Source organism: Sceloporus occidentalis, unplaced genomic scaffold (assembly GCF_023333645.1).
Source record: "Sceloporus occidentalis isolate IW3139 unplaced genomic scaffold, rSceOcc1.0.p SCAF_3, whole genome shotgun sequence".
NCBI lineage: Eukaryota > Metazoa > Chordata > Lepidosauria > Squamata > Phrynosomatidae > Sceloporus > Sceloporus occidentalis.
Window position 1 is genome coordinate 42628689 of NW_028316983.1, and position 27459 is coordinate 42656147.

Consider the following 27459-nt stretch of genomic DNA (forward strand, 5'->3'; position numbering starts at 1 on the left):
CAATAAGAACACAAAAATGTAAAATGTTAACACAGATGCCCCCATCTTACTGTCAAAAAGTACATATTTATAACACTGCCATATTAACATTTTCTTGGTGGGGAAAGGCTATACTAAAAAGATATCAGAATTTCTTTCACAGGAGAGGGAATTAATCATTAAAATGACTTCACTATTTGGTTTGTTCACCCATTTCCTAGTTATGGAACCAAGCACACCTATTTTCCTCTGCGAAATTTTGGAAAGCACACACACCTATTTCTATAGGCAAATGATTTTATTTGACATCATTTGACAAGGTCAAGTAGAAAAGCAATAGCCTGAGCCAAACCTCTTATCCTTTCTGAAGCTCAAACACTAAGGGGGTAGTGTACATGGGGCTTTCTTTGGGGGACTAGATGCATTCATTCAGCATTTTTTATCTCAAAAGTAAACATATGTATAAGGTTTTCAGCTGTCTCTGATTCCTCACACTGCACACTATGACAAGATACATTCAACAAGAGAATCTGCATCAGTTGCACATGTAGTAGACCCATGATTGTTTCAAGTTTCATTTTAAAGGATTCTATACAAACGTCTAGTTTGACACTAACACACTAAAATGGAAGCAGAAATATCTTCTATGCACATGAGTCCTGCAATGTATTTATTTTTTCTAGGACTGCTAGGATGTACAGTAGCTGTTTTCAAGGATTTTATAAGGTGATAAACTATTCTGCACAAACTAAGTAAATGAAGTTCAAAATTATTCCCAAGTCTCTGTTCGAACAAAGCAGTTGTCTTCATTTCCAAGGAGATTTCTCACCGCTGATGAAAATCCCCAGGAAGAGCCTTAAATACTGAAATATTTCTCAAGCCAATACTACATTTTCACTTTAAGCATGTACAGAACACTGTTCTTCTTTACAACCACGAAGGACATAAAAATGCAAAAGAAAAGCTCATATATACACAAATAACAACAGCCTTTGATATTTTCAGGCCAGTGGGCACCTTTGGAATTTTGGTGACCAAAATGGCTGCCAAAGGTACCAATTAAATGCCTGACCATTAACAAATGGCAACTGTACGGCCAGTTGCAAGGTATCTATTTCACTTGAAAGCATACTGGTGAAGTTAAAAGAAAAAGTATCTTGCCCAATGATCAAAGAAGGCATCCACAGGTACCCTAGTACTCAATAAAATAAAAGAACTGGCAACCATGAGCCTGTTTGCCTGCAAAAATGTATAATAATGCTGCAGTTATGCAATTCAGACACCAGGAGTCTTTGTGTTACACTGAATACTCTGAAACAAAAGCGAACACTCCTTATTTGAGAGCTTCTGTTTTCTTGATATGCTTTCCCTCCTGTTGATAGACTTTACTTTCCAGAAAGTAGTCAGTATTACACAGACGACAGCTGTTGTGGTATATTTAGCCCTTTCATTCCCTGTTCGCTCCTCTTACTAACAAGAACAGCCAAACCTACCAAGAACAATTTACCATGACATCTGAACCAGTTAATTACACCCAGCAAATCAGAAATCATAAACCATGGATAAACTGTCATTTTGAATGCTAGCTTGCAAGGGACATAACAGAGTAACTGCAGTTTGAAAAAGAAGCTATGACTTCTTCTCCTGGTAATCCACCCCCACAAGCAAGAGGATCCAACCAAGAGTGAGGGGGTCTTTTGAACAATAAACCAGGTTTATCTAGAATTCTGGGTCATTACTGTGTGCAGGCACAGCCTGCTAATGATACTACACACCAAACTCTTGTTAAGCTTCAGGTACCTACAGACCAATGATAGCTAACACGGGAAGAGATCATATACCAGACTACCACAATTTCCACTGTGGCCAACACAGTTTTGCCACACAAGGTTTTTGGTTAGTAACTCAGGCCCAACGCTTCATGATATCTTATTTACCAAGGCAGCTGACTGTGGAAAACAATTTTATCCCTCTGCCTTTTTTGTGTGATGAGGATATTAGTGACTTTTTCTAATGAAAAGAAAATAGTACAGATTATTTTGCTGCATCTCAATAAAACATTTCACTCTAAAACAACTTATTACAGAAAACAATCTCTTTGCTTGACTCCCTACTGATGAGTCAATATGGTAAACAGCCTGTCTCAATCTCAGTTCCAAAACACACTGCAGAAATAATCCAGTTTGAGACTGCTTTAACTGCCCTGGCTCCATGCTAGGAAATCCTACGAACTGTAGTTTGTTGTGGCATCAAAGTTCTCTGACGGAGAAGGTTACATGTCTCACAAACCTTCCCTACCATTGAGCCAGGGCCGTTAAAACGGTCTCAAACTGGATTAATTCTGCAGTGTGTTTTGGACCTCTCTGAGCACTAGCAGCACTATTATTCCAAGCTCATGAACAACACAACAATGAAATAAGCAACACACTATGGACTTTGTGGAAGACAGTTTCTTTTTCACTTTTTCTCCTTTGTTCCTTATCAGTGTTGGCAGCCTCCAAATGTTCTTCAGGCAAGAATTAAATTCAGGATTATATACACTTTGCATACAATTAAACCTACCAAAAGTCAAGATAAAACCTATGGGCAACAAAAAAATCAAGGACTGATTATTCACAGAACAAGAGGCTATCTGGGCCTGGTTATTGCTCACTTGCAGTGGAATCAAGGCTTTGCTATTTTCCCATAAGGTCACCACAGAAGAGAGAACCAGCTGCAGCACAATGTCTACACGTCATCACTTCAACAATAACTATGTACGCTAATTCTCCCACTTTGTATGCTGTCTTGGAAGTCTGTTGTCAGGTAGATAGAAGAATTTGTGTACTACTGCACATGCTCCTTTGAAACATTTAAAGGGTGCTTATTTTGTATGTATTGGAGAAAGAATATTTGTTTAAAAATACATATAAATCTTGATTGATAAATGCATAGTGGGAAATGAATAAATGGTGTAAACATTTGGCAGCACACAATGATTCATTCAAGGGAAGCTTGAATGTATATGGATAACCCAGGTGTATTTTAAAAAGGTACAGCTGATCAAATGTGTATTAATATCCCTTCAACAAGCTCTCCTTTCCTCCCTTCCCTGCAGGGTTAGACCTGTATGAACAAGCAATGAACCAGCCAAAAGTTCTGTGAGATATCATGTTAGGTAATCGCATCATGTAGCACTAACCTGATATCAGCACATACCCAGCTCTGATGCTTGTCATATAAACCATTTACTAAGCCTCTAAGTGTAATGCCTGCATTTTAACCTCCAACTTTCTTAGTCATACTTTTGGAATTTTGAATCATTCTCAATACACTAGAAGGCTCTACAAAAACAAAATTATACAATTGGAACAGACCATGCCTTAGGACCAGATCTCTTATAAGCATTCATAACAAATGCCCATCCAGTCATTTCTTACAAGACTACAGATTTTACAGCCTCCACAAGCCGGTTAGTTACATTGATTGCCAAAAATTTATTCTAAATCTAGCGCTACAAATTGGCTATTCTGCTGCAGCCTGTCTAAAGTATGACCTTGAATGTTAAAGTGTGGATGGTGCTCTCTCTGGAGAACCAGCAGATTAAGATGCAGATATGGCAGCTTCATACTCAGCAACATTACCCCCACACCCCACAATATTTTATAATTAGGTATCCGTTCAATCTAGACAATGAAGAAATGGAAACAGAGATTTAAGTGCAAAGATATAAAACTGAACACTAAAGTAAAGATAGTCCAATCCATTGTTTTCCCCATAACTCATAGAATCATAGAATCGTAGAGTTGGAAGAGACCACAAGGGCCATCCAGTCCAACCCCCTGCCATGCAGGAAATCACAATCAAAGCATCCCCGACAGATGGCCATCCAGCCTGTTTGAAGACCTCCAAGGAAGGAGACTCCACTACACTCCGGGGGAGTTTGTTCCACTGTCGAACAGCCCTTACTGTCAGGAAGTTCCTCCTAATGTTGAGGTGGAATCTCTTTTCCTGGAGCTTGCATCCATTGTTCCGTGTTCTAGTCTCTGGAGCAGCAGAAAACAAGCTTGCTCCCTCCTCAACATGACATCCCTTCAAATATTTAAACAGGGCTATCATATCACTTCTTAACCTTCTCTTTTCCAGGCTAAACATCCCCAACTCCCTAAGTTGTTCCTCATAGGGCATGGTTTCCAGACCTTTCACCATTTTAGTCGCCCTCCTTTGGACACGCTCCAGTTTCTCAATGTCCTTTTTTAACTGTGGTGCCCAGAACTGGGCACAGTATTCCAGGTGGGGCCTGACCAAAGCAGAATAGAGTGGCACTATTACTTCCCTTGATCTAGACACTACACTTCTATTGATGCAGCCTAAAATCACAATGGCCTTGTTAGCTGCTGCATCGCACTGTTGACTCATATTCAACTTATGGTCTACTTGGACTCCAAGATCCCATTCACACGTAGTTTCATTCAGCCAGGTGTCCCCCATCCTATATCTGTTCATTTCATTTTTCCACCCTAAGTGCAGTACCTTACATTTCTCTGTGTTGAATTTAATTTTGTTAGCTTTGTATGGATGCGAGAGTTGGACAGTGAAAAAAGCAGATAGAAAGCAGGCAGTCATTAAATTCCAAAAGTTCTAAAAACGGATTTAAAAGGTAAAGACAACAACTAAAATGGGCTTGGAAATTAACTGTTAACAATCAAGTTTTCATAGATTCAGTATAATATGTGGTCATTATTTCGCTACTGTCAACAATCTAGCAGAAGTATTTTGAATTAATTACAGTCTGCAACCTTTTTTAAAGCACATTATGGTAATCTAGATGAGATGTAACTGTCTCAGGGGTACCTTATCTTCAATCTCCAAGTTGGGATGCATATGGGGGGGAAAAGAGTTGCACACTTCCCGAAGAATCAAGTCTGTAGTTTGGGATTTCTCAGGGTTCGGTGTTATTTATGGATTTTGGGGTGGCATAGTTGGCTAGGTATTTCACCAGCTTTCTTGATTTTCCAACTGCTTCCCAACTTGGATTTTTTTTCTATTTGGAAGGTCAATACGTCAATATAAATATTCAGATATCCTTAATTTGGAACCACCGATTTACAGGAAAATGTATATATATTTGTAAATGTAGAAAGATGCATATATGCTAACATATTCTGGTTTTTTTAAACCAATAACATTCTCTTAAAAAAATCTCCACGTTCGGATGCAGTTGGAAAATCAAGAAAGTTGGTGAAATACCTACCCAACTGTGCCACCCAAAAATCCATAAATAACACTGAATCCTGAGAAATCCCAAACTACAGTCTTGATTCTTCATGAAGAGTGAAACTTCAAAACAGATTTAACATCTCAACACAGACAGACTGGCAGTATTCCTGACTAACTGTGATTTTTTCTTATCTGGATTAAGCTTGCCTTGAACCACACCAGAGAAGTCTCTAGATATTGGTTCACAATCTCCACTGACTTCTAAAGATTCATGATGGAGATGAGAGCTAGCTAGATACTTGTGACAGATAATAATAATAATAATAATTATATCCTGCCTTTCCCTTTCGAGGATCTAGGCAGGTAACAACAGTCCAATATAACATTTAAAAACAGTAGTAACATGATCCCAATCTCCCAGCCCTCCCTTCTTATGCTAAAATACAAATAAAACATCATACTATATAATAACAGTAGCAGTATCACACATAACACCCTGTTGCATAGAGAATGCAGCTAAAATTAGGAGCACAGAAAACTATTTACAGGAGTGGCCATAGGGAAAGACAGTGGGTAAGTGAGCAGTTCAGGTTCTCATTTTGGTGGTTAATCTGGGAAGGCTCGCTGGAAGAGATCCGTCTTTATCGCTTTTTTAAAGGCCTCTAAAGATGTAATTTGGCGGATCTCCTCTGGCAGGTTGTTTCACATTTTCGGAGCAGCGGCTGAAAAGGTCTTCTGGGAAGTTGCCAGCATCCTGGTTTTCTTCGGCTGTAGTAGGTTCCTCCCAGAGGACCTGAGTGTGCGGGAAGGATTGTATGGGGGGGGGGGGGGAGGGAGACGTTCCCTCAAGTAGTCTGGACCTAGGCCATGTAGGGCCTTATAGGTAATAACCAACACCTTGCATTGAGCCTGAAAGCTAATAGGCAGCCAATGTAGAGATTTTAAGATAGGTGTAATAGGGTCATATTTAGATTTACCTACGCCCAACCTATCTCAAACCATTTCAAGACTTCTCCTAGTGGTTTCAGATACACGTTAAAAATAATGGAAATGTTAGAACCCTGAGGTGCACCTTAAAACCAAAGACCACAATGTAATATCCTAGTTCTCTTTTTTGGATTGTTTCTCCAGAATGGGTCAGAACTATACCTCTGCAAACCCTGTTTAAGCAATATGGCTCAGAAAAATACCATGGACAATGGCATCACAAATGATTGAAATAACACACAAGAGAATTAAAAAGTCCAGCTTCCCATGTCCACCATGCAGTCCAGGTCATTCATCAAAAACCAGATGACAAATCAGTCTGAAAGACATGATTTGAACGATCCCGAACTGACTTGGGAGTTGAGATGTATCTACTCACTCTAGCATCTTGCCTCCAAACTGCAGGACATCATCTAGGAGTTATTCAGGTTCAGCAGATCCAGGGCAATGATGTCATTGCTTTCTTTATACTCTTTGTTAATAAAGCAATATTCACCTCTAAGACCCAGCTACACTGACCAACACTGACTGCTTTTGTTATATAACCCTGGCAATGGTTCAGAACACAGGTAACAGACCTCAAATGTCCAGTCTGTCCACAACCTCAAATTGCACAAGCTGAATGGTATCCATAACAACCTAACTATCCGGTACACTGGATACATTCATTTCTGATTCTCTTACAATGAAGGCATCCCAGTCAGTTTTATCTGCAAAAACATGTAGCAAACTAGTCACAACAGACAACCAAGTAGAGCAGTAATTCCCAAAGTGGGCAGCATTCACATACTCACACACGCACACACACACAGAGCACTGGAAAGATCTAGGGGACAGTGAGGGAAAAGGAGGTGGCAGGGGCTTTCACATTTGGTACCCGGCTTAAGTTTTTTTTTAGCTTTGCTTGGACTTGGCTGGCAGGTTGGAGCTGTGCTGCTGATCCTTTCTTTCACTGGACAGGTTGAAAGAAGAGGTACCAGAAGAAACAATGTTTATGGGAGGGGGATGACAACCTGAAGCTGTATAGGGAAGGAGGAGCAGGAGTATCCAGGGTTGATTCTTCAAAAGAATCATTTGCCTCTCTCAGATTGAGAGTCCTTTCTTGTGGGGGAGAAAAGTGGGAAGCCGGCTACACTCCCATCTGGGGTGAAGAAAATTTGAGAGACCTTTCTCAGCAGGAAAAAGCTTCTCCCTTTACATCCAGTCACCCTGAGAGCAGCAACCAAGCAGCTGGTTGAGCAGCAACCAAGAAACCTGCAGCTAGTTATTCTTTCAAAGAGCCAGCATGGTATAGTGATTTCAGTATTAGACTAAAACTCTGGAGACAAGGGTTCAAATCCCTATTAAGCCATGGAAGCCTACTGGGTGACCTTGGGCAAGTTACACTCTCTGAGCCTCAGGGGAAGACAAAGCCAAACCATCTTTGAACAAATCTTGCAAAGAAAATCCTGAGCTAGGTTCAGATGAGAATTACCATATGTCAGCAACTTGATCGTCCTAAACAACGGTTACTTTTTCAGGCAATACATTTATTTATTTATTTTATGGTATTTATACCCTGCCCTTCAGTCCCAAAGGCTCTCAGAGTGGCTTACAGATAGTTATTCAGATGTTTCCCTGCCCTCAACCTTACAATCTAAAAAGACATGACACAAAAGGAGAAGGGAATGGTAGTGGGGAAGGGGATCAAGTCAAAAATGAACTTACTTCATTACAGTCAGCAATGGATTCTAGTTACTTTCAAAATGTACTTTTAAAGGAAATTTTTACAGTCCATTTGACAGGAATTTTTCACGTTTTCCTCCATTCTCTTATCAACCCTAAAGTTTTTTCTAAGCAACACAGACTAAAGAAAAATGAATGAGCAGGACAAGAAGTAATACTGTACTGTATAAGAAGTTACTTCGACACTGCAGAGTGTTACTTTCAAAAAAATGTAACAAGCAACAGGAAACAAATACTGTTAAAAAGCAACTTTCTAAGCTCTGCCATCAAGGAGTTAAATCTACTGCTCTTCTGGGCCTGATCAAAACTTGTTGCACACTAATCTAAAACACTCCACTGATTGACATTACACAGATACAATAGTGGTGGTGAATGGTGGTTAATGCAGTGATCCTTCACATCTGATCATGCACAACATGGCTCCTGCAAACAATATTGTACTGATCCCCATAATCCACACAGGATAAGAAGAACTGTGATCAGCATGAACTATGTAGTATACACAGAGAAAGTACGCTCAACATGGGACCGCTTCTTTATTATTGCCAGGTTTCATGTTTCTGATTCTGCTCTGAAACACTGGAACAAAAGCTTAAGATACTCTACTGAAGATATGTCCTCCAATAAAGCAACAAAAAACTTCACAACTAACCTTTTTATTTTACCCAAAGTTTGAGTACAACAAGTTTTCAGAAAACTCCAAACCAAGAAGTGGCAGTTCAGTTAATCAGCCTACATACTCTATTACCAAACCAGATATTTCAGTCAGTGATCCTCTAGAGCAGGAGTTACCAACTTTTATATTTACGGAGACCTTATTTCTATGGCGGAGCCCCTAAGAGGCCTTTTCTACGTCTTACAAGTTAATGGCGTTTAAGAATATATATAATTCTCTTTATGAATATATATTATTATTTAACTTCATTCAACATTTATTTCTTTCATTTTCCTGGAAGAGCCATGGAGCACCTGGGAAGTGAAAGCAGAGCCCTAAAGGATCCTTGGAGCACAGGTTGGGAACCCCTGCTCTACAGAACGATCTGCTGCCAAGACCTACTGTCAGATAAATTGAAGACCTCAAATCTAACCCAGTTTGCATGGCTGCAAATTGGGGGTGGAGCACGTAGATGAGGTAAGATAACCACTTATAGGACTTTCAACTCCTTGGCTTTGATTACTTGGTATGATACATATTACTTTGTGCATTATTCTGAAGTATTTTTAGGTCCATGCTGTGATGATATATTCTCTTACGGCAGCGGATTGGACTGGATGGTCCTTGTGGTCTCTTCCAGTTTTATGATTCTATGATTCTAAGACTGTCTGCTTTTTGCATTCAGCAGACACAGCTGGTTTTAGAATGAAGAGGATTTTATGAATTCTCCTAGTTTAAACACCAAACAGTAAAGTACAACAGCCTAATCTCCATGCTGGCATGAACGTAGCCCATGAATCATACCTAGAAGCAAATAGGAATCCACTGTGTTTGTATAATGTGCTATTTAAAGGTCCAATAAGCAGCTTTAGTTTCTGATCAGTTCTTTTGCATCACTCAGTGTGAAGCTTTCCAATGTGCTAGTTGCAAGACTCAGTGAACCATGGCAAGATACGGGAAAAACTAGTTGCAATCATGATACTAAATAAAAAAGCCCAAGTTCCTTAAGAATTGCCTAAAATAAAAGATCTCATTAAACAAAAAGACCAATGTTATAATTAATATGTAAAGCAAAATGAGGACTATCATGCAGTATAAAAACAGTCCCTAATCTGTCAGCATCACTTCCTCTCTAAAAGGGCAGCAGCCTCAAATGCTTACATACTTTTTTGGCTAAGCAAAACGCTAGTCTCATTCTTGTGAAGGAAATGTAACACTGCAAATATCAGACCCTTTGTTGATCTACCCATCTGATGACACATGTGTGACATTTACAGGTAACAGTGGTGACAAGATAGGTTGTGATTTGTTGAGTTCTGGCTTGTTTTTGTGCTGTGTCACTGCAAACAAACTACTGTTTTTTTATCAGCTGCAAACACAATTAGAAGTTATGGTTTCTTTTAAAGTTATAAACGTTTACTAATTTAAAGTCTGGCTTGTCATTATGTCTGAATCTGGAACCCTGGCTTGTCTGAGCCTTATTTTCACAGCTTCCTGCTGTGAAATAAAAACTGAAGCAGGGTGGAATGGTGGATGGTTAAGAAAAAGAGAAAGTGGTTGGGTTGGTTTTCTGCTGGACAATTCATGGCTATAACAACATGACTTAGCAAGAATCATAAATCTAGCGATGAATTAAGACCAGCTCCCTTTCCAGGCACACCAACAGCAGATGGCATTGTAGGAAAGGAAGCTTACACCTAGGGAAGTAGACTGGGACATTACATAGGAAATGACATATGATGATGTATCCATGTGCCTCCTTCAAAGCACGTGGGACTCTGAAGGCACTGCCCTCTCAGCAGCTGTGGCTATTGAGGGGAGCAGCCCTGTGGCCTCCAGAGGACCCGATTACAGTCCGGTACTGCTTCTGGACAAGAGGGAAAGGATCCTTTCTCACTTGCCCATTAACCATGGCAGTCCCTTTGGATGCACCACCCCACTGTGTGACACCCACCTCTGGGGTGTCATTCAGTGCACACCAAACCCTCCCCCTGCACCTCCTTAGTGACATCACTGCTTCACAGCTGTAGGACAGGAAGCAAGTGGCTATCTGCATATTGGTGGTCCTGTCAAATGTGGAAAGTTCCACATATAGGCTAGAACAGTGATGGTGAACCTTTAGGAGGTCGCGTGCCGGGGGCGGGGCTTCTACCCCAAGGATGGGGGGTGGGTGCTGGGGCGGGGCTTCCATCCTCCAGGAGGTGGGGCTTCTCCACCCCCTTTTCAGAGGGAGGGAGCCTCTGGCTCCTCCCCCGGTGTTTGCCGGCCCCTGAGGGTCCCTCCTGGGGCCGTCAGAGGCCGGCAAAAGGGCCCTCACCCTTCCGTCACTCGCCAGTGACGAGCGAAGGCAAGCCGGGAGGAGGAGGAGGCCCCTTGGCACCGCGACGATCGCCGTGATGCCAGGCGGCCCCTGCGCTCTTTCCCGGCCTGGGAGCAGGTCGAGGCTTCCTCCCAAGCCGGGAGGAGGAGGAGGCCCCTTGGCACCACGGCAATCGTCGTGATGCCAGGCGGCCCCCGCGCTCTTTCCCGGCCTGGGAGCAGGCCAAGGCTTCCTCCTAAGCCAGGAGGAGGAGGAGGCCCCTTGGCACCGTGGCGATCGCCGTGATGCCAGGCGGCCCCTGCGCTCTTTCCCGGCCTGTGAGCAGGCCGAGGCTTCCTCCCAAGCCGGGAGGAGAAGGAGGCCCCTTGGCACCGCAGTGAATAGGACACCTCCCGAAAGTCTCATGGAATACTGAAGAGAGTCTTAAATGTAATAATAATAATAATAATAATAATAATAATAATAATAATAATAATATATTTATATTCTGCCTTTTCCCATTGGGAATCAAGGCAAATTACAACAATTGCAAAAACTTCATAAAATAAAATTACAATTCAAAATAGACAGTCCTCTATCCCGACCCTCCCCCCAACCATAAAAACCTTGCTCAAAAACCAATTAAAAGAGAATTAAATAGTAGAATGAGTTCAAAAATATCCCTGTGAAGGATTCACTAAAATTGGGAATAAATTTAGAAAAATGTAGTTTGGGATAAACCACGGAAAGATGGGGCCACCTGTTGAAATGGGACTTGTGTCCCCATAAACAAATCAGTCTATTAATCAACTGTGAAACACAATTACCAATGGATTTCTATCCTTGGCATAGATTTTAGGCATGTCAGCTGAATAAAACAGCAGCTCCTCTGTTGTCTCAGTTCACACCTCCAGAAATACCGGAGGGTGAAAAAAGTAGTTTACAACTGAAGACAGACTATTCCCACTCTCGACCAAAATTCTGAGTGTGATACTGAAGCAAAATCCCAAAAATTGTAACAGACAATAGGCAGATGTTTAAATGAAGATAATAAAAAGGAATGAAATGTCCAGCATGAGAAATCTAGGTGTCAAGGAAGGGGTATGGCCTAGCCTTCTCACTGTCAGGCCAGTTTTTACTGTACAGGAATTTTTTTAAACACCCAAGTTTTCACCTGCAACCTGACATTATTCATTCCAGATCACAGGTTTGGTTCCTCATCCAATCTTTGTGACAACTAGGTAAGGGTCACCCAACTTAGATACAACAGAAGCACAGATACACAATGTTGAAAGATAACAAAAGCACTATTGCAACTCCCAGGGGCTTCAGTTATATCTCAGTGACCTCATTGTTTCCCCGTCTTCTGACCATCTCCAAGAATTGCCAATTAAAAAAACAAAACATAATCTGTCATAGTGTCCACAAAAAGGATTTTTAAAAAGCTGATTAAGTTAGAAATCATGAGAACAAGAATAAAATGAAATACAAACAGCAGTTTTAGTTTTACAGCCAGCCTTGCTATCTGGTATAGAAATGGCATAACTCTGACTTTCCAATGAAGAGCTTTAAAGAATCAGATACTTCGAAGTACAATAAAAATTGGTTTTTTTAAAAAAATGAAACTTCATACAGAGATAGCAAAGCAACAGGTCTATTTAGTAACTTCTTCCGACTTGAGAAAATTTCCCATCGCTTTTTGGTTGTCCAACAGTAACAAAGAATCCATGAGATTTTATTCCCTGCTTTCTTAACAAAAAGAAAGAAAAAATCCAGAACGGGGACAAATATATGATAGGAGACTGCATGGTTATAATCATACAAGGAAGACTAACTATCCCTGGGCCTTGAGCATGGTATCACTGTTTATGCATATCACAGCTTGTGTTGTGACAAGACTGAAAATCTCTGAAGTAGTGACTGTCCCATTTTAATTACCTTAGCATGCTTGGATTCACAAAATGAAGGTTTTTTTTAAAGTGTTGAAGAGAAAGAAACCAACAAGACTGTATGACATCCAGCAAGGATGTTAGTCAAGAATAGATTCCTAAAATTCTGTCATTGTCAAACAAATGCTTTGGACTTCCCTAACCATATCAAAGATAACAGAAAATAAACTTCATTTTTAAAGAAGTTTGGGAAATATAATATCAGGAGCTTCAAGAGTCTCCAGAAAGACAGCTTGGGAGGGTGGTGGGGATCTTTTTAAAATTTATTATTTATATTTTTTTATTGAAGGGGTGGGGGGCGGCTGAGACTTATGCAACTTGAATAGCAAACTTGAATTGCTTTCAGAGGGAGATCTTTATACTCTGAACATTGTTTCCAGAGGATTTGGACATAATTATACAGTCATGTGTGGAAAGGACAAAAGGGATTTAAACACCCTCCACTTAAAAGTGAAAAATGGCCAACATATAATGATTATGTGATGAAACAATTTGAGACATATCATTGTGTTCTCAATGCCTTTGGCCAGGAGCAGAGTTAAGAATTTGGCTCTGAAACAAGAGCTGTCAGTTGAAGTATTGTTATTTCCTGAGAAAGGAGGAGGATTGAATACTTGCAATTTGAGGGTATATTATAGAAAGCAACTTCAAAAACTATTGTAATGGCATTCATCCATAAGTATGCTTGCACACCTTCTAACTATAGCTTATTTTTCTCTTCTAGCTATGTTAATTTTAAACTGAAGAAGCACTTTAAATACAACAGTGCAGTTTGTGGTCAATGTTTCCATCAGGGTCACAGGATAAAAACAACAAGAGATTTAACAAGCTGTTTTATCTCATGTGTCTATGTCAATTATGAGATATATGTATATATGTCTGTCTGTGTGTGTGTGTGCACATGTGTGTATGTACAAAACAGAACATAAGAAATATAAGAGAATTTCAACACACCCATAAAAATATATTTCAGCAATTAAATGAAATTAAGTTTGGAAAGTCTTTTCAGAAAACTACAAGACAAACTTGATTGAACTGAGGATGATTCATGTAAGAGAGTTAGGCAGAAGCTGGCCTAACATGTACAGTCAGCCATTCATGGTCCACTCAATGCATAAAGGGGGAGGCTTGGCAGTTTAACTGTCAGATAGGTAAGAGGGCAAAATGGGATAGGAAGGTGGTTGAGTATTTATTTATCTCATATCCTGCCTTGCTCACCAAATGGAACACAAGCCAGAGCGGGTCAGAGCTGGAAAGGAGGAGTTGGTGGCCAAGTTCAGGGAAAGTTTAAAATATAAACAATTTGTTGCACTAAAACAAATAAAGAGCCAGCTTACAGGCTTGATACGCCAATTAATTTTATATCTCTGCCTGTCAGTCAAGTGAGGGTTGTGAAAGGGAAGTGGTCATGCATATACCAACACAAATCCAAACCTGGACTCAGCCGCTGATCCACTGCTGTAAACACTTTCTGGGCACAAACAATAAAATCAGTGAGTGGCTTAAAAGTTTTAGGGGAAAGGTAACAGAAGCCTAGGCTTGATGTCTGTGTGAGCAACTTGGTAGGGATGATCAGTTACACCACACAGTTCAATCTTATCTCCTTTTCTCTAACAGTAATCGCACAGTTTCAATAAGGCTTAATCTCAGGTAAATGCACAGTGGAGTATAGGGGCAGTCCTGCTGAAAAAACATCATGCAAACCATTAAAGTTAAAAAAAAAATGCTGGCAGGAATCTGATATAGTAAGAAATAAGTAAACCCCAAAGAAATCTACAGACTTTCAAACAAGTGTCTGAGCCATGAAGTTCCAATCAAAGTCCTAGGTCTGTCAAAATACAGAGTGATGTAATATAAATAAAACTGTGAAATTAATATGATCTGTCTCAGGAATGTTCCCCATAAAGAAATCTGAGCGTTACTTATTCTAACTCATAAATAACTGAATGCAGATCAGAAAGGAAATTAAAAAAAAAAAGGAAATAAAAAGAAGTTGGAGAGTTCCTTCCAAGGCAAACATTTTCACAAATAGTTGTGCACCATGGGTAAAACTATCATTGAAATCAGAGGCTGGCAAAGTGTAGCCCATGCATCATAAATGAGTCTTTGGGGTCCCAGGTGACCCTCAGCACCATCACACTTGTCATGTGAGTTCTATTTGATTAAAATGTGCAAAAACACTTTTTTGCACATTTTAATCAAATAGAACTCACATGTTTATAACCTTCTACAAAGGAAATAGTCTCTAACTTGTCTTTAAACTTCTAAACATTTCATTAAAACTGGGCCATTCTCTCCTATTAAAAAAAGAAAAAAGAACAATACTGTATATAAAAAGAAAAATAAATAAAAATAAAGTTTCATGAGAACACTCCATAAAGTTTAAATGTTTTTTTATCTGTTCAGAGGACATTTTTGAGACCACATAATCCAAAATCAATTGTGTCCTGCACTATGTGCCTAAGCACAGGCATTCTTTGCATACTGATATGTAACTGCTCCAGCTCAGAAACAAACATTTACCTTGGTATACCCACAGGCAAATACCATTACATTAGTATAAAGAAATACTGAAACACAGACAAAATTAACAATTTCCTTAATATATAATATTTTATGTAATTTCAGCTACTATGGTTTTATGGGGAATATGAAGGAAAATAGGAGTGATCAGTTCTTTGTCCAGTGTTTAGTGTCTGATGGGCCAAACTGTCAAATCTCATCCTAGGTAGTTACTTAGTAATAGGTTTGTTTATTAACCTCACACTTTGGTTATTGGTTAATCCCAAACAAAACTTCAGTCACTTTAAACACCAAGTCCTTCCCCCCCTCCCTTCTCCCCTCCCCTTTTCTCTCTCCTGTATTGTTTCATAAATCTCAGGCATTTCCTCTGTGTGTGTGTGTGTGTGTGTGTGTGTGTGTTCATAGGCTGAAGCCTATGAAAATAAACCAAAGCTCTGAACTGCTTGCTACTGTGGAACTTCTGGAATAAGAAAGAACAGAGAGTGGGAGAGACTGATGAGAGCTGATGGATACTGAAAGACTGCATCTCACTGAGTGCTGATTCAGCTGATCCTTTAGAGTCACCTTTTCTACTTAGGAGAGCCCCTTGCCCCTAGCATCATAATTTGCACCAGTCTCTGAGTTTAGAAAAGTTGTTGCGGCTAGGAGTTACAATGTCCTGGAACGCAAGTAACATCACTGAAGCATGTTGCTAGGTGAGTTCCAAAAAGAGAACGCAAAAAACTCCCAAACCAGCTTTGTCTTATCACTAGAATGTAACAAATGGTACAAGTGGAAATAAGAGTAAAACCACAAGGACATGAAAGCACAAGGCAGACACTCAGAGTTACACACCTTCTTTAATTCATATTATTTGAGAGTGTGCTTGTTCCACATTTTTCTTGATGTAAAAAGCCATGTATGTATGTGTTCATTCACTTACCCACTACTTTCTAGTCAATCTACTATACACAGCTGTGTTTTTCCCAGTCACTGGAAAGTGTAGTTGGAAAATATGACAACCACTCATCTTTCAGAGGCTTTGGAGTTCCTCCTCTTAGAAATCTTAAAGGTATGTGTATATCAGTTTCTCTTAACCTGCTGAATTACAATTTACAAAATTCCAACTAGCATAACCAAAGCTTTAAATTAATGCTAGATTAATTAGCTTTCTCTTAACTGAGTCAGCTCCATAGATTTCATGAGTATCACTTAAGTTAATCCTACATGTTATCAAATTAATTACTTTCAATCATTAAAATCTGTTAAAAGTGTAGGGTGTTTCTCTCTCTCTCTCTCTCTCTCTCTCTCTCTCTGTGTGTGTGCGCGCGCGTGCCATATTCAGAAAGAAAGGCCTCAAGAGAAAGATTATATTAATGGAGAAAATGCATAACAGGGTTCTGGGTGCCTTGTTTAATGTTATGCTGCATAGCTGATTCTGCCTGTTGCTTCATGGTTTTCTTAGGGAGAAAAGAGGAAAAGCTAGGAGACCCCTAAGAAGCCAGGCCCTTTTCATAATGTCCGACTCTTTAGAGTTGAAGACAGTCATTCTCCCACATCTTTATTAGCCTATATGGAAGTTTTTGGAGTCTTTTCTTGTGGAGTATGTGCCTGTGTGCTTTGAGGCTCTATTCAATTATCTTCATCTATTGATTACATTGGAGGTAACTTAAGAGACTATCCCCTCTACTTCTGGGAAAGCACAGCTACAATGAAGTAATTGAACATAAATATGAAAGTTCTATGGTGAAGGACAGGTTGCTCTGCTGTTTAAGGGTCTGAACAGACAGGCCAAAATAAAGCTGCTTCAGGTAACTTTGGAGGTATGATTTTTAAATGGAGCGTGGCTTTTGCGCGGCTTCCAGCCTCTTAGGACACAAGCGTCATTTAAACAGCATACCTCCAAAGTGACACAAAGCAGCTTTTTGGCGTGTCTGTTTGGGCCCATAATCATTTGGCTCTCCCTAGCCTTCTCCATCTCCTCTTATTCAGGTTTCTCTTTTAAGCCTTGTCCTTCTCCCCAGACTCTTCCCAGGATGGCTCAACTTCCTCCTTCAAAAGTGTCCTCAGCTTCTTCCTTCACTCACTCTGCAGAGTGGATGATATGCTCTCCACACTGGCAGCTGAGGATGTCTGCACTCTTCCTGGCATGGGTCTGAGTTGCCTTCAGTCTTTGTCCACCCAGGAAGTGAAGTTTGGCTTGCTGCTTCTCTTCTAGACCAGGTAAAGTCAAAAGGGGAAGTCTGCTTTGGGGCAGTGCTGGCCAAGCCCCACTGTCTTCTCATTCCCTTCCTGAATCTTGTCCTCCCCACACTCCATCCTCCTCCTTTGAGTCTCCTGCCTCCTTCTGCTGCCTCTAAACCTCTTTCTTTCTCACCAGCCATCACCTCCTTCTGCACTGTGGCCAGGTTGGGATGCTCATGGTCTCCTTTGGGTGATGCTGCTACCTCTGGTACACTACCTGTTCCCCTCATCCCAGCATCAAGCAGATAAATAGCAACTACTAGTGCCATGATGGCGAACCCGTGGCACGCGGTGTGGTTTCACCAGGCATGGGGGCGAGGGAGAAGGCGGAACGGGTGCGTGCCCGTTCCGCCTCCTCCCTGCCATTTTCGGGCCTCCCGCTGTCTCTCTGAGACAGCGGGAAGCCAGAAAATGGCGCCTGGGAGGAGGAGACAGAGGCGCGTGCACGTCTGTCTCCTCCTCCCAGCCCGCTTCCCTCCCGGCTTGCGGAGCCCTTTCCCGGCGAGTGACGGAAGGGCGAGGGCCCTTTTGCCGGCCTCTGATGGCCCCAGGAGGGACCCTCAGGGGCCGGCAAATGCCGGGGGAGGAGCCAGAGGCTCCCTCCCTCTGAAAAGGGGGTGGAAGCCCGCCCCCTGGAGGGCGGAAGCCCCGCCCCAGCACCCACCCCCCATCCTGGGGGTAGAAGCCCCGCCCCCGGCATGGGACCTCATAAAGGTTCGCCATCACTGTACTAGTGCTACGGTCTACATAGCTCTATGTCCCATTACCGTGTCCCTGATTTTTGCAGACCACACTTCTTTCACAATGAGGAGAAAGGCAGAGGATGCAGTGATTCAGCTGTTCAAGAAATGGTTGTGTATCAAAATAATTCTGATTATTCACCACCTTTCATTCACTGACTCATCTTGTAGCCTGTCATGTATTGCTAAACTTGCAGTGGATGTGTGTTCTCCAGGTAGGTGAAATATGTACACCATTCCTTACTACAGGGGTAGGCAAACTTTTTGGTCGGGTTGCTGTCCCTCAGACAACTGGGGGGCTGAAGCCAAATAAATAAATAAATAAATATTTTTTTTAAAAAAATTATATAAATAAATAAACCGGGACAAATGTAGGACAAAATTTTTAAATGGGGGACACTTTTTTTAATGGAGGACACGCGAAAAAAATGCTGATTTTTTTAAAAAAATGTTAATATAAATGCATGTTTCTGAGGCTTCTATAGACAATTGCCCCCCCTTGCCCCCCTTGCCCCCCGCTTGCCCCTCCTTGCCCGCCTCCTCCTGATAGGCCAAAGGCCCCGGTGACAATCGATGGCAGGACCGGGCTGGGGCCTCGCCGGGCCGGATCTAGCCCACAGGCCGCAGGTTGCCTACCCCTGCCTTACTATTTTAACATCACTCCCAAAAGGGTTTCAAGGTGAGTGAAGTGTACATGCTGGTGGAGAGGTGAAAATGGGTAGACAAGAACAGAGTTGCAAATCAGAGATGAAACGAAGGGGCAAAACAGACCGGCAGTAAGCAACAGGTTGAGGATGACGTCTGAGCGTGCCATTTAGACGCTGAATGCTCTGATACCACTCCCACACCAATGAGAAGTGGCTTCTTTTTGGGCTGGAAAAACACTAGATCGGAGCCATAGTGTGTGGTTGCCACGTCCCCAATGGGGCACTCAAAGGGGCAGTGTCAAGCCGCCTGTATATGGCCGTCTGTTTTGACCCTTAATTGAATTAGTTATAAGGCAAGACCTCATTTTTAGGACAGCATTTATCAACAGGATAGTTTCCAGATATGCTGACACTCCATCCCTTGGTAATCATCATATTATTGTAGCTCAGCTGGAAACAAAGTCACATTGGAGAAGACAATAAAATAATAAAGGGAGCACTTCTGAAGGTTGTTGTTGTTGTGTGCCTTCAAGTTGTTTCTGACTTCTAGCAACCATAAGGCAAAACTATCACAGGGTTTTCTTGGCTTTGCCTTTGCCTTCCTCTGAGGCTGAGAGAGTGCGACATCAAGGTCACCAAAGTCATAGTCCAACACTCAAACCACTACAACACGTTGGCTCTAATTTTTGAAGGAACCAATAACAAAATGTACTCCAGAGGCAACAGGAACAGTCTTCTGTAATTTTATGACCTGTGCCAATAACTAATGTTGCAAGTTATGAGCTTGTTGTCCTTAATTCAATAAATTACAGCATTTGATTATTGGTGTTAATGCTCACAAATCAATTTCCTAATTTGTAGTGTCTAATATCTAGTAAATTTATTTTCAAGCCATATTCTGCATCAAACATTCCTGGAGAGCACCCGGTTGGCAAAGACTGCTATATACATTTGCTTTTTAAAAGTTATGTCCCTGAACTATCCCACCACACCTAAAATGAACTGAAGTGCTTTTAGTTCAATAACTGCTCTTATTTTAATGAAGGCTGCTTCCAGACAAGCCTTCTACTGTATATAGCACTGCCTCGTTCATTAATTTTATGGGGGGAACAAATAACATCTTTTTCACTTTGTAGCCATACCCTGTTTTACCTGTGTGTTTTCCACTTTTTTTTCTTAGCAGAAAAAAATGTGTTAAGGGGGGAAATGTAGAATAACTGCAGAAAACCTTTATGTCAGAGGTATGAGACCTGTCTAGAACCCACCTCTGTTAACTCAACAAGCTCTCTCTTGACTTTTACTTTAAAGCCTTCAGATACTATCTGAAAATCTAGCTATAGCTTGATGCTTCATAGAAGACACATATGCATTCCTCTTCAATGACTACCTTTCTAGTTGAGTTCATAGGTTTTGAGAATAAATATCAATTACAGATAATTCAAAAGAGTAAAGACTAAGGCTTAGTCATACATCTCTGCCAGACAGGAAGACAGTAATTTTACTAGGGTTCACACATACCTGTTTGGATACTGGAGCCAATGACTCTGGAGATCAGTGTTCAATTCCCTGCTCAGCCATGGAAACTCACTAAATGACCTTGGGCAGGTTGCACATTCTCAGCCTCAGAAAACCCCATGATTTCACCTTAGGGTTGCCATAAGTCAGAAATGACTTGAAGACACACAACATCAACAGTTAACAAACTCCTTACAACTATACCCAAAAATGTTGTCTCAAAATACCACATTAAGAAATCTACAGCTCTAATTCTTTTTGGGACAATTGCTCTTCTAGAAAAGCTAATGCACAAAGCCAGATGTTCGTTTCCACGGCACAAAAAGAACCTTCTTTTTGTGCCATGGAACTGCCAGGTAGGAGGCATGGTGTGTGGTTGCTGCGACCCCAACCCAGTGTTTCCAGGGGCGGAGCACAGCCCCCTCTTAAGGGCGATCTGTTCAGCCCCATAGTCTGTAGTGCCTAGAACATTAGTGGTGTGATGTTCTAGGCCTGCCCTTTAAAATTGTGAAGAAAAAGAAACAAAAATGCTGATGTGTCTGTGGTTTCTTTGATCTTTCCACAAGAGCTGCTGTAATTTTGAATTATCATGTTTCAGCAGGGTCTGCCAAGCAGGTTAATGCTGGGGCCTTTTGCTAGGAATCTGTCTTTTGCTCTCCCATGCAGAGCAAGCTGGAACCTATATTTTGAAGAACAGGGGATGGGCACTAACTTCTTATTTTGCTCGCAAAGTTTCAAAACCATTAGCTGGCTGCTTTGGAAACAGAATACAACTACATGAGCCTTTGGTTTAATTCAGCAAGGCAATAGTTATTTTTACTAGAAACATCACTGACACCTCTAGCTTTTCAGTATTTCACTCTGTTTTGCATATTAAAGACTCAGAGAAACATAGCATGTGCAAAACTAGCTATAGTTCTCTAGTCTCTTTATTTCTCATATGGACTTTTCTTTTTTTACTACACAATACATTTTCATTAAAGGAGTGGAGTAACAGAGTTTTATTTGAGAATAATAGAATCATAGCATGACATCCAGTCCAACCCCTTGCCATGCAGGAGGACACAATCAAAACATTCCCAACAGATAAGACATCCAGCTACTGTTTAAAAATCTCTGAAGGAGGAGTCTCCCACTACACTCCATTACTCCTGGTCTCCTAGAATAGTGCCGTAGTCTCTGGAGCAGCAGAAAAACAAGCTTGCTTCATCCTCAATATGACATCCCTTCAAATATTTAAACATGGCTATCATATCACCTCTTAACCTTCTCTTCCCCACACTAAAAATACCCAGCTCTCCAAGCCACTCCTCATAGGGCATGGCTTCTAGACCTTTTGCCATTTTGGTCACCCTCTGGTCATGCTTGTTTGTTGATATCCTTTTTGAACTGTGGTGCCCAGAACTGGATACAGTATTCTAGGTGAGGTCAGACCAAAGCAGAATAGAGTGGTACAGTGCTATTACCTCCCTTGATTTAGATACCACCCTTCCTTTATGCTGGGGACCCGTTCCACAACTCCCCCCCCCCCCTGTGTAAGGGGAATTCCATGTATGCTTGAGCCCCATTAAAAGTAATGGGGCTTGTGCCTGTGGTGCGGTGTGTGCATTATGGGCGTGGGCGCACTGTATACTTCTATCGATGCAGCCTGGAATAATATTGGCTTTTTCAGCTATTGATTTTTGTTCAGCTTGTAGTCTACTAAGACTCTTAGATTCCTTTTACATATCCTATTGTCAAGCCAGGTGTCACCTATCATGTATCTGTGCATTTCATTTTTTTCTGCCTAAGTACAGTACCTTAGATTTCTACCTGTTGAAATTCATTTTGGTTGTTCTGACCAAGTGATCTGCAGTTGTGAAAAACACTGTATGTGTCAACATACAAAACAAGGGCAAGCCAAAGCCCATTTTCCTCTCTTAAGTTCTGTACTTTACCCCAAAACTTTCTTTTCCTATGATATTAAAAGCCAAGCCCTCACTGTAGGAATATCTGGTATTTATGTTAAGCAGAGTGCAGCAGGCTAGTGTAATATGAGCTTATCGTAGAAGCTAAAGAAATTATTCTGGACGATCTCAGAAAGTAAAAGGAAAACTTACATCTATTCTGACATGAAATCTATCTAAGGATAATGGTGGTCTGCTAATAGTTACAAAAGCTCCTAAAGCTGCTAGCATTTATTATTGAGTTTGAAGCCCTCGTGGTTGCAACATTCTAAGACAAAAGGATCAACGAAGCCTAATACAGTGGTACCCCGGGTTACGAAAGTAATTCGTTCCGCCGCCGCTTTCGTAACCCGGAAACTTTCGCTAGCCGAAATGCCCATAGGCGCTAATAGCGAAAGCCGCGATTTCGTGCGAAATCGCGCCGAAAAGCACCAAAAATTTTCTTCGTAACCCGGAATAACCTTCGTAACCCGGAAATGGATTTTTCAATTGATTTTTTTCGTAACCCGGAAATTTCGTAAGGCGGCGCATTCGTATCCCGGGGTACCACTGTATCTTCCTTGAAAAATATGTGCTTAATTTCTCTTACAACAGTCTTGTTGTAAATATTTCTCTGTTTCTTTTAATGGACATCTGAGGTTGATTAGTTCTTGCTTAGCAACAGGATCTAACCTCATCTTCTGGCCTATGCGCCAAGCAGTAGTGTCACTAGGAGATATGGGGGGTGCAGACTGCAATGAGTGACATCCCAGAGGGGGTTGTCACCTAGTGGGATGGTACATCCAAGGAGGGAGCTGCCTTCCAAATCCGGTGTGACAGCTGCTGTTGCGCCAGATGTGGAAGGCCTTTGTGGGGATTGCTGCCTTCTGACTTGTTATGGGTTAAATCCAGCACACTGAGAAATGCTTAGATGTGTGTGTGACCATGAGCATCCAGCACCAGAAGGACAAGGCTGATCAGCCACTGCTGATGCTCATAGGCACACGGTCACTCTGCTTGACTACGTGCAGCAAAGCCTGGATGATGAAACATGTGTCTGCATGGACAGGAGGACACTTTACAGTGTGACACAGGAAGTGACTGAGTTTGGGAGACCGCATGGTCTGGAGTGTATATAAACTCAAGGGCTTCTAGTAATTGCTTGTGGGTTTGAGTAGGAGTTGGTATTCATTTGATCTGTATAGTAGCATTGGTGATTTGTGGTTAGCACTCTGTAAATAAAGATAGCACTTTTGGGAGCCTGGCTTCTCTGGTCGTTTATTCAGCTGGAGCTGGAGTAGCAGCGATTGTTGGAGAGTTCCTGAGATTCCTGCAATTCCTTCACTTCTGGAAGACATCCAGTCCCTGTCATCTTCACTGAGGACTGTGAACCACGTTTCTGCAAATTTGTCAACTACTCTGCTATATTCCAGACTTGGTTTATAAACTCAGCAGTTTATTGACATGACTTGGGTGCCATACTCAAAGGCCTTTGGGAGGGCTGCCTTATGAGTCCGACATCAGACTCAGAAGGCTGGAGGAGGGGCTGCATCAGTGTCTAGCCAGGCGGGAAAACAACAAGGCAGTTCACATACCCCCACACATGGGGTGACGCCAACCCTAGTGATGCCACTGGCTCCAAGTATGTTTTTAGAGGTTACCGGGGGGGGGGGGGGGATTTCAGATTCAGCCTAGGAATGACCACCAGGCTTATTTCTCCACACCTAGGAATTCCTATCGTTTTGAAATGTTTGTTTAATGATAAGGAATATTCTGAGACAGTGGTGATGCTATCCAGGAGTAAATAACACATCAGGTACCTTCCAGACAGTCTTCATCAAAAGAACGGAAGGATGCCTTTGTGTTTTCACAACAAACCTAAATTCAAGATTGCCTACAATATGCTGTAGTAACACAAATGTAAAAATGCAAACATTCAAATGTGGCCTCCTAAATTAGACACGTAAACTATCCAGTACATTCAAGTCCAAGGAAAAGCAGGTATCATGAAGGAAAAAGCAGGGAATAAAGTGCGCACCCACCCACACACACAGAAAGCACTTAAAATGAGATGATCTGGAAAGCTGGACCCTGCTAATTTTGAAGACTACATATGTGGTATAAAAACATTTGGTTGGGTGTATAATCATATGCCCAAGCAAATGAAGGCTGTTAAATTTTGCTACAGATAATTGATCTTATACATGAGCTGTCTTTAAAAATACACAAGAATCAAATCACTGGTACAGAAATTAGTTTACATAGTGGACTGGTGAAGGGGCAGAATAGTATTAATATAATGGCTTATTGAGCCGGTGTGGTATAGTGGTTTGAGCGTTGCCATAAGCGTTAAGGTTGCCATAAGTCAGAAATGACTTGAAGGCACACAACAAAAACACAACAATGGTTTATTCGTGATAAAAGGTTCTCAAGGAATTCGCTGAAACTCTGAGAAAACACAATAATATTTCAAGGTGGACAAAATACTGGTAAGAACAAGTCTTTCATTAGTATTAAGGAAGTAATAAGTGAGGCCAATATTTCATATGTTGTAATCCACAGTGTACCATGTTCAATGTCATTTCTAGTCAGCTATAAAATGTCAGGACAGAACCATCACATCTAAGAGACCAAAACCTATCCTGAATATGGTGTTGCACAATCACATACTCCCTCCACATAGGTTCCTTTAAATTATACCTCCTTACATTTTGGATCCCCTAGCCAAGACTTTCCTCCTCTGAAAAAACTTGCCAAGAATACTCCACAATAGGTTCATCTTAGGGTCACCATAAGTCAGAAACAACTTGAAGGTACACAACAACAAGCCAAGTCTTTGCAATATTCAATATAGTGTCTCTATGCTGGATTATAATAGATAGAGGAATGCTGAGATGCAATCTTAGACAGACATACACCATCAGGCCACCAAGTATTTGCTCTGTTTGAACACTTAGTATCAACCATGCAATGTTACCAGCTGCCTTGCCTAGTTTCTGGAGGAAAACAAATTCTATTTACACCACCATGATACTTTCTGTCTGGGTTTTATGCCAAATCTAGGAAAGGTATAATTTGAAACTTTAAAAGCAAGCAATTATATACATATGCCCAAATTTATCATGCACACTGTCAGGAAAATTACAGAGAAATCATAGTAAATATAACTGTAGCCAGTTTCCCAAAATGTCTTTTGACTTTGAAAATAAGTACTGGGAAAACACACTAATGTCTATTTAGTAAGACATGCACCTTCCTGCTTTGCAAAATATAGAACGAACAGTGTCAAATACTTAGAAACTTCTTTCTATCTCTTTTGGCAAATCTTTCTACAAACAATTCCTAACTTCAACTAGAGTATCTACAATAAATGCAGTAAGATCTGGGACAAGTATACCTTCATAGAAAGCACCAAAAAGATCCCAGTATCAATGCCCTGCTTCTGAATACAAGGAAATCATGAGATATAAGAATGTTTGAAGTTATCCATCTGCTCAGTTAAATATATGTAGAAAGGATGTAAAGGGAAACTGTCACTGATTCTGTAAGGTAGACAAATATAAAACATTATTCCTATGAAACTCTCATGGGAGGGCAGCATATCTGCGCCTTGTTTTGCTGCGCAAGGGAGCCGCAGCGGACAAACTGCGTGGCTCCCTCACGCAGCAAAAAGAACCCTTAAAAAGCAAGTTCTTCTTGTGGTGCGTTTGTGACGCCGCAGTGCATCAATGGCGCACTTGTGGCGTCACAATGATGCCAGGACGTGTGGACGCTAAGTGTCTGTCTCGTCAAAATGGCGACACCCGTGTGTACAGGGCGCCGCCATTTTGACGCCCCTGTCACGTGCTAGGGGTGAGGCCAGTATGTGTGGTGCGGCCTTGGTCAACCCCTAGCACAGTGATGGCGAACCTTTTACAGCCTGAGTGCCCAAACTACAACCCAAAACCCACTTATTTATTGCAAAGTGCCGTGTCACTCTGGCTTTCTAGTAACAAACTCTGGCAAACTCTGTGCTGGGGCTCACAGAGAGGGCTCTGAGTGCCACCTCTGGCACGCTTGCCATATGTTTGCCATCACTGCCCTAGCATGTGATGGGGGTGCCTTTTAGGCCCGTCTGGAGAGGGCCTATACATTTTTGAATAATCAGTACAGGAGAAACAGTGTGGTTTAGTGATTTAAGTATTGGACTAGGTCTTCGGAAGACCAGGGTGTGAATCCCCACTCAGCCACAGAAACCGTGGTCCAAAACACACTGCAGAAAAAATCTAGTTTGAGACCACTTTAACTGGCCTGGTTCAGTGCGAGTGAATCCTGGGGAATTGTAATTTATTGTGGCACCAGCTCTCTGACACAGACGGGCTAAATGTCTCACAAAACTACAGTTCCCAGAATTCTCTAGCATTGAGCTGGGGCAGTTAAAGCAGTCTCAAACTGGATTATTTCTGCAGTGTGTTTTGGACCAGTGTCACTTACTGTGTGACACTTGGCAAGTCACACCGTCTCAGCCTGAGAAGAAGGCAATGGCAAAACCTCTCTGAATAAATTTTTCCAAGAAAATCACATGATAGATTCGCCTTAGGGTTATCATAAGCCAGAAATGATTAAGGCACACAGCAGCAGCAGCAACCAAGAATACGGGATGGTTTATCCTGTTATGGAAAACTATTTTAAGAATAAAAGTGCACTAAGGCATAACTCACTGGAAAAAGTGATAGATTTGTTGTGCCCAGTAAGAAGAAATTAGTTTTCTGCATACTGGAAACAAGAGTTTTAAGGACCACTGTCTCAAACTGAAAACATTTGGCTATATAATAACTTATGGCATCATATGGCAAAATGTATCTTTTTGTGGTAGCTGTGACTGCTTAGTGTAAGGGTTACATCTGGAAATTTGAAAAGGTGCTCTAAATGCCAATACTTTGGCTGTTTGGGGGTGTGTGAGTCAATTCAAAACAGCTGCTGAGGCACAGCTATCAGATCAATAAATAAATTCTTCACAGGATGCCAATAAATCCACCATCGTGTTACCTATATCATCATAGTATCCCTATATACACATCTACACAGAGAGAGATGGCATATGATTTGATTGT

At 41.4% G+C, this 27459-nt stretch overlaps 1 protein-coding gene across 5 annotated transcripts in view; it reads right to left on the minus strand.

Annotated features, from left to right (window-relative positions):
• The window catches only part of LOC149315813 (rho GTPase-activating protein 39-like), a 118215-nt gene that overhangs the window by 43950 nt on the left and 46806 nt on the right, over positions 1–27459 (minus strand). The window contains exon 1 of one of the 5 annotated variants that reach the window (XM_089514170.1): positions 13748–13878. The exons of the other annotated variants lie outside the window; for them this stretch is intronic. The gene's annotated coding sequence lies outside the window, so the exon portion shown is untranslated. Of the gene's footprint in view, positions 1–13747; positions 13879–27459 lie in introns of those variants that run through there. 5 annotated transcript variants of the gene reach the window in all.